The following is an 8,756-nucleotide window of genomic DNA, read 5'->3' on the forward strand; positions in this document are numbered from 1 at the left end:
GACTTGGATCTCAATGAAATAATCTGAATCATGAACTCCTTTATCCTTTCCTGTTATTAATCCAGCATCTTTTCCTATTTCTGCTAATTTCGGTTTAACATGGAAATGTTTATGGTAGCAACCATGAAACATAGTACAGTAACATGATGAGCCTCTTGGTTCGTTTTCGTATTTACTTTCACATATTGTGAGATTCTGAAAAAATGAATAAAAAAATATGTTTTTTTTACAAAAAATGCATTATAAGAACAATTATAGCCATGCTTAAAACGAAATTGCGTATATGTTATTAAGAAATCAGAGAAGGGCAGAAATCATAAGAAAATAAAAATGGCCAGTACACAATTGTTTGATTGGCAATTTATATCCAATTTTCAGAACAAAAAATATAACTTGAAGCTTTAAAGAGTCGATATCGCTTACCTGCATCTTCAACAATGATCACTCTTTAGTTAAAACTACATTATAAGGGAACAACTCTTCTAAGATTTTACGGACAATTGAAGTTAGGTTAGCGAATTTACATATCTTATACTGCTGATGATTTTGTTCTGTTTGAAGTTTCGATCTTTCATAGTTATTATTTATTCAGAAAGTGCTAAAATATAGATCTTGTCTTGCTTATATTTAAAGTTTCTACTGTCTGTTATTAGTTTCAAAACATTTGGCAAAAGTGTTAAAAATTCGTCGTTTTAGTGCAATAACTCCTAAAAGTAGTCATCTAACAGTTTAGATGTCAATAGTCATTACGTAGATTTCATGCATCACAGTGAACATTTTCACCCCTGTCGTTTTCGCTATCTGAAGGGGAGTTGTTACCGCTTTGTTGTATTTTTAACCACGTTTGTCGGCAAGCGTGGTCATCAGATACCTAGTTTCTAAACTTGATATGCCTTTGATGTTTGTGGCTTTCGGGCCATTTGAGCTAAACGGTTGTATCTTTTAGGCATATTAACATCGTTAATGTATTTTATGATCACGTATGTTTACTACAAATTATACTGTGTTATTTATAACTATTACTTGAAGATCATATTGTTTATTTTGCTCCAAAGATATTCTCAATAACAGATGTATGTTTCAACTTTCCATGTTTTGTTTATAAATATATATATTCAGTTTGTTATAAGATTATCTTTTAGGGGTATGTGATGTTTAGACAACAATTTCGTTATTAAAAGAACTGGAAACTTACAAGATTCGCAGTGTGTTATGAGATCTTGTTCCGTCTTGAAGCCCTAAACTTGTCTACAATGCGGGTATAAATATTTACATAAAAAAGAGCAAATATGTTCAGTTTTGTTTATTTCAGTCAATAAAATCTGGTGTACAAGTCAGTGTAAGGTATCAAAACTACTTAAATTTTGTTAATTAATTAATTTATTTATTAATTTATTTAACGAAATTCCCAAGATTGTAGTCATTTGCTTTATACATTAAATCTTTACATAACAATTATGTTTTATTTACTATGCAGGAATATAGATTTACATAATAAAGTGCAAAAGGTCAGTTAAAGTTGATGCGGTCAAATAATGTTGTTGTACAAGTCAGCCTGAGCTATCAAAAATACTGAAATTTTGTTACGTATCAATATATTTAATAAAAGAAGACAATGTTGGCACCCTAAATGTATGGGGACACAATTTATTAGTTAATATATTCCAAGATTGCTGTCATTTGTATTATACACTGAATCCTGATATATAGATTTACAAAATAAAGTGGAAATATGGTAAGTTTTGGCTGATTTCAAAATTATTTATTGTACAAGGCAGCATAAAGTATCAAAACTACTGAAATTTTGATACGTAGCAATATACATACATGTAATTATTGAATAAAAGACATGCTGGTACCCTAAATATGCGGTATTTTTTTTAGTTATTGTATTCAAATATTGCTGTCATTTGTATTGTACATTGAATTCTGATTAAAAAAAAATGGCTGATTCACTATGCGGGTGTATAGATTTACACAATAAATAGCAAATATGGTCAGTTTAGGTTGATGCAGTCAAATAATTTTGTTGTACAGATCAGTCTGAGATATCAAAACTACTAAAATTTGGTTACATTTCAATATATCAAATAAAAGGAGGACTTGCTGGCACCCTTAACTTATGCAGACACAATTTTGTAGTTATTGTTTTTCCAATATTGCTTGCATTTGTATTATAAATTCAATCCCGACATAAAAATTTGACTGATTTACTATGCCGCTAAATAGATTTACATGATAAAGTGCAAATATGGTCAGTTTTGGTTGAAGCCGTAAAATAATTTTGTCGTACGAGTCAGCCTGAGGTATCAAAACTACAAATTTTGTTACGCATCAATATATTGAACAAAATAAGGACATGTTGGCACTCTTACTATGTGCAGACAAACTTTTGTAGTCATGTATTCCAATTATGCTTTATTTTGTATTATAAATTCTATCCTGACATTAAAAAATTGCTGATATATTATGCGGCTATATAAATATACAGTATATAGTGCAAATGTGGTTGAATTTAATAGGGATTGCAATGTATATGCAATGCCCGTAAGCATTGTAACTAGGATCATATTTTAATATATAGAAAGGCAGATCACGGATACATTTGTATAACAAGCAACTTTTTCTGCGTACTTTATTTACAAATATATGTATTTAATCTTGTTTATATATCGGATTTATGATTTTACTTTTTGATGTATATTCCAAGAAACAAAGATATTAGAAAAACATTGTTTTTAAACTATGAGCGGTCCTGGTTACAAATTAACTTAGTGTTGAGCAGACTAGTCAAAAGTTAACATGAGAACAGGTCTGGTTGCAATCGGAATTGTCAAATTAAAGTTAACTTAATATGTTAACTTTATGACAGGACTGGTTTCGAAGTTAACTTACGTTACCTTTATTGCAGGACTGGTTTCGAAGTTAACTTATATTATAGATTTTTGTCCTAGGACCAGGTCCGCTTTACAAGTTAACTAGATATTGGTCATAAGACTGGCCTAAACAGTTCTAAATCCTGTCATGGCTAACTTTGATCAGTCCAAATGACTGGTTATCAAGTTATCTTGCTTTGGGCGATTGGTGCAAAGAATGAATTTAGCTTATTATTTGTTTCCAATTATATTTTTAAATGAAGAAGTACCTGTGCCATGCCTTGAGCATGTAGTTCAGCCTTTCCGTGAAGAATGGAATTGGAAGTGTAATTATCAAATAGTCGCCATTCAACCTGATTTAATCCACTGTCGAAATCAAACGCCTCCCATTCAATGCTGTAAAATTTCATAAATGTGATAAAAAGCATCAATTAGATTTCATTAACGTATCGACAGAGTTAAAACGATTAATTTAAAAAACAACATAAAGGTAAATAAAAAACCGTAAAATCACCCATATACATGTACACATTTAAAAACATGCTAAAATTCCTTGTTTTGTATATACAAAATATTGTCTGTAACTGGTAATATCAATTAAAGTTATGCACATGTAAAAAGGTATGCAGCAAAAAGTTATCATCAAGTTTATACTTACGTCATTTTAGAAAAATCCTCTATACTGTGAACAGATATATTTACGTTATCCCCACGTGATAACCATAAGTTTTCAATGCGAGGAGGGCTGACATCTTTGTAAACAACTACTGTTTCTTCTGCAAACTTTTCTAATATGTCATAAGCCCTTACAGTTATGTCCAATCTATTTCCGTCATTCCATGGTACATTGATATGTCCAAATTGTGATAGCACATCCACTGTTGGCGTAAACGCTTGTTGCGCAGAAAGTGCTGGACTATATACTTCATATTTCACTTCAAATCTCACCACACCTATGTTAAAGTATCCCCCAAAAATTAATACTCAGTTATAATGTTCTTACTTTAATATCTGTTTCTTGTTATTCCTGAGTTATTTTTTTTTTAAAGTCAAATGACTGCGTACAAGTTCGAGAAAATATTTAAAAGATGCAATTCAATAAACTTAGGGTTTAAACTAAATTAATGCATGATTCTTTGAGCATTATTTCATACCAATTTGCAGCTTTATGAAATAATTCGAAAGGAATAACTTATGTTCAGCTATACTTTTTAGGCTTTACTATTGAAAAAGATTAATCTGAACGTCTTTTCCCGTTGATCTGTAATTTATTTTCCATGTAATAAAAACGTTTTGATATGACATGGTATTATTTTTTTTGACATTGTTGAAGGCCGTAAGGTGACCTGTATTTGTTCGGTTTTGTGTCATTTGGTCTAACGTCGAGAGATGGTTCGTTGATAATCATACCACATATTCTTATTGTTAGATCAACTGCAAAATATTAACAATAATGTTTTGTTCTCTTATGCGGTTAAATTGATGTTGTCAACTGACCTGTATCCTGCGAGTCACACTCGTGAATTTCACCCCATACGATGGGTGGTTAAATAGCTCGTAAATTATTGGTTTTACCAAAAATTATTGATCCCTGAATCGAAACAGTTTTAAAAATAAGCAAAATGACCACAAAACTATATGTGGTGAACTTTGTAAAAAAGATCTATCGGTTCATATCCAACAGCTAATGGATTTCGGGTAAAGACATAATTAACAGTCAAAACAAATATGAAATTGTTCTAAGTAGCTTAAATTACCATGAGCATTAGGAATTTCGTCTACACTACGTTTCCCATAATGATCATCATATTCACCGACAACGTCAGATAGACTTCCTACACTACCCAACCAATGATTCTGTTTATGTCTAAAGTTTATAAAACGATCCCTCCATGATACTTTCAAAGTTTTGTCGCTAACAGAAATCCAAGTATAATTTGTGTCTTTTGATGATTGTTCAACAATAGTTCTTTTCCCTGCCATTATATTAACTTTGGACTGGTTGTCGTAAAAGATCACACATCTTGTAGCTTTATAATTGAGCGCTTTGTCATAGACAATGAGTGTTGCGGAGTATAGTCCTGGTGACTTTAAAGTTATGACAGCCTATATAAACACAAATTTATAATAAAGATATAAAAATAAAAAATGAATTTTAATTATATTTGCATCTTATGTAAAATCTGGGTTTTAATTTACTTTTTTCAAATGAATATCGTTATTTTTTAACGCAACCGGTGTATTTGCAAAAAGAAAATGCCCTTTTTACCCTCTTTGCCGTGGTATTTGCCAAAAAATACTCTATCCGACTGGACGCTTGTAACGTCATGATCATCAATGCGCTTTTAAACATTTACATTCGGTGATATTAAACAGATATAGCATGTTCGTGAGGGGTATTTGCGAAAAATACCAGCCTTGAGAATGAATTTCCTTCGCCTTACGGCTCGCGAAATTTAACATTCTCTCGACTGGTATTTTTCTCAAATACCCCTCCTTGACATGATATATCTGTTTAATGTAAGTCAAAAGGAATATGCAATATTTTCAATTTTCAAATATCAATTAAAGATTATGCTATTAAAAGCTTTTGATTAAAGCCGTCCTTTGACATGATATACAATATTTTATGTTCTCGAGTATTGACTCTCCTTATGGATCATGAATTTTATGATTTTATCTGCTCTTACACGTATGACATATGTTTTTGATTTTTAATTCTTTTGGACCTCTAGCATGTCTAGTATCACTGAAAGACTACAGTTGTTAAAATGCATATTTGCTAATGAAATATTGATATCGCCAGTATAATCCGACTTATACATGTTATAATTCTAAGCAATGCAGTGTGTATGTAACAATTTAAGGTAATTTTGAAATTCACTATTTTTCTGTTGACATTTTATTAAGAATACTTAATGTCAATCTCCATCTTTTGAATTTCAAATATTAAATTTCAAATTTACATTTCCTTAATCAGTGTTGAAAAATGTTGTCTTTTAGGCGATTACAATTGATTTGTTATGTACTTGCATTTGGCTGACTTATCGCAATGTTTAAATTTTGTGCCACCATTTTTGTTCCTTGAACTAATTTTGAGCCATCAGATGCTAATTCGAACACTTGATATTCGTAGTGATGAAGACCAGCCATGTCATCTTTCCATCCATCCCAAGAGATTGGTACATTTGCCTGAACAAACAAAAATGGACAATTAGCTTGATATACTAAACTGAAGAAAATAGAAAAAATTCAAAACGGAAAATTCATCATCAAATGACAAATTAAAAATCTCAAATACATCAAACGAAGGGAAATCATCCGTCATATCATTAATATAGAAGAGGCATTTTCTCATAGACCATGGTGGTTTAAATAAGACTTGTATTGCTAGCGTAACCTCACTCTTGTAAGACAGTCGCATAGAAACTTATTATATTGCCAATAATGTATGCGCAAAACAAACAGAGATGATAAGAAAAAATGTCAAAAATTGGGAAACACTAAGCAGTGTGTCACAACATGAATCACTTTAAAAGCGAAAAACTATGTCAACAACGAAAAAAGGCACAAATAAAATCTAAAGACAAAGCGCAGCAACAATAAAAGTACAACAAGTCAATAGTCAGTTAAAAATGTAACGGTTGCTTAGAACTTGTTATGATGATATACAGTTTGAAAACGAAGTGCAAAGGAAACATAGCTTTATTTATAGTGCACTCGTTCTATTTCAGCAGTGAAAATATGTTGACTGTTTATTTCTATTTCATATACAGTCACTGACCCGATATTAAGTTTCCTCATGAATATCTAAATAGAAACTGCCGCAACTATGTTTAATTATCCATACGACCTCTTTATCCTGCTCTTGTCTCCAATGTGTACAAGTGTAATGTTATGTCCACTGTAATTATTTTTGTCATATGACCGTTTTTGGTTATCGTCTGTTAACGTCATTAAGTCAAATGGCTATCCTGCTATAAGAGATTAACATAGCATGTTCTCCAAGGTCACGTAGTAAATACTTTTATTTGATTCATATGTTTTATTTTTGTAAACAAAGAGTTGGAGAATATTTGGAGAATATTTGGAGAATATTTGGAGATTATTTAGGTCAGTTGGAGAATATTTGGTGATCAGTGGTATATAAGAGCTTTCTGTTAAGAACGATACAATGTGAAACGTTAAAAAGGATTTTTGTTATTCTAGCCACTACATTATTTTTGATACATCTTAGCAGATTACTGATAGCTTTGGAATTATTAATAATTCTTTATATTTTGTCCGCACAGTATTGGACACTGTTGCGTGGTTCCTCTTAGTATTGGACACTGATGCGTGGTTTTGTTCGCACAGTATTTGACACTGTTGCGTGGTTCCGCTCAGTATTGGACACTGAAGCGTGTTTTTGAACGCTATGCGTGGTTTTTGTGTGTGCACAGTATTGGACACTGTTGCCGATTTTATACGGAGTGCGTGGTTTTGTTCGCACAGTATTTGACACTGTTGCGTGGTTCCGCTCAGTATTGGACACTGAAGCGTGGTTTTGTCCACACACTATTGGACACTGTTGCGTGGTTTTGTCCGCATAGTATTGGACGCTATGCGTGGTTTTTGTGTGTGCACAGTATTGGACACTGTTGCCGATTTTATACGGAGTGCCGTTTATGATACCGTGTGAAAGTAATTTGCTAATGCATATTTGAACTATACATTTTGTAAACTGTATATATAATGTTAATAGTGTCCTGGAAGGGAATTTTAATAAATAGATTAGTGAATTTACTTGTATATTTCTTTGACAACAAGACTACAGATTATTGGATTATTTTGTTCTTGAATTCTCTATGATTTTAATATAACCGGCCTGACCAGAACGTTTCATGTTACTCGACCGCCAGATGGCAAATGTATACAACGATGCTTGGAACGACTCAAACTTATTTCTTATACAATTTTTGAAAAACTTATTTGACTTGTTAATATGTTTTTTTTAAACCTATAAATCATTATTTGTTATGCTTATTGATGATTTTTAGTCCATAGGCAAACGAATCCGTTATGTTGTATATTTCTCTGCCTGATATGAGGCCTTTTTAAAGGGTGATTTTCCCTAATATTTAATAAATCATAACATTAACACATTTAACAACGTTAACAATTGAAAATGTACATATAATGATTCGGCCCGAAACTTGGAAAAAGCTCGACAGAGCCTTGCATTTACCCGTTCCTAAGCCTCATCCTTTTATCGTTGATATATTAAGTCATTGTACTATAATTATCTATATAGCAGTGTATGGCAGATAGGGTTATCAATATTTTATTTATGTCTAGGTGAAGAATTGAAATTCACAAATGCACCTCTTTCACATGACAATCTGATAGACGAAAATCTATATAGCAATGTATGGCAGATTGGGTAATCAATATTTGACTTATGTCCAGGTGAAGAATTCAAATTGACAAATGCACCTCTTTCATATGACAATCTGATAGACGAGAATGAAAGTAACACATATCTTAAAGCTCGTGGTTTTTTTCAAATAGAAAAAAAATCGACAATATTCAAAAATGCAGACAATTAAACATGTTAAATAATCGATGGAGTTAAGAGGGCTTCTGAAAAATTGAAATTGAAGAATAGTGCATTGTAAATAGTGAAAATAGATATGACACATATTATCAGGACAGCTCGAACAGATAGAAAACAATATTCTCCCTTATAAAATACATTTGTCTGCCAAAACTTCATATACATGTTAAAGCCTTAGATCATGTGTCGTTCAATAAGATTTATGTTCATCTTTAACAATGGCCTACGCTCCGATTTTGTATTAGAACACATTGAATGACTTAAACATGTTTTTACGTTTACAG

The 8,756-nt window shown here is 31.7% G+C and overlaps 1 long non-coding RNA gene across 1 annotated transcript; it reads right to left on the minus strand.

Moving 5' to 3' along the window:
• Positions 1-103: 103 nt before the first annotated feature.
• Positions 104-3,680, minus strand: LOC134684160 (uncharacterized). The gene is made up of 3 exons (XR_010101184.1): positions 3,535-3,680; positions 3,146-3,272; positions 104-195 (listed from the first exon to the last, which is right to left on the minus strand). It is a non-coding gene; the product is annotated as an uncharacterized LOC134684160 (long non-coding RNA).
• Positions 3,681-8,756: the final 5,076 nt, after the last annotated feature.

Source organism: Mytilus trossulus, chromosome 9 (assembly GCF_036588685.1).
Source record: "Mytilus trossulus isolate FHL-02 chromosome 9, PNRI_Mtr1.1.1.hap1, whole genome shotgun sequence".
NCBI lineage: Eukaryota > Metazoa > Mollusca > Bivalvia > Mytilida > Mytilidae > Mytilus > Mytilus trossulus.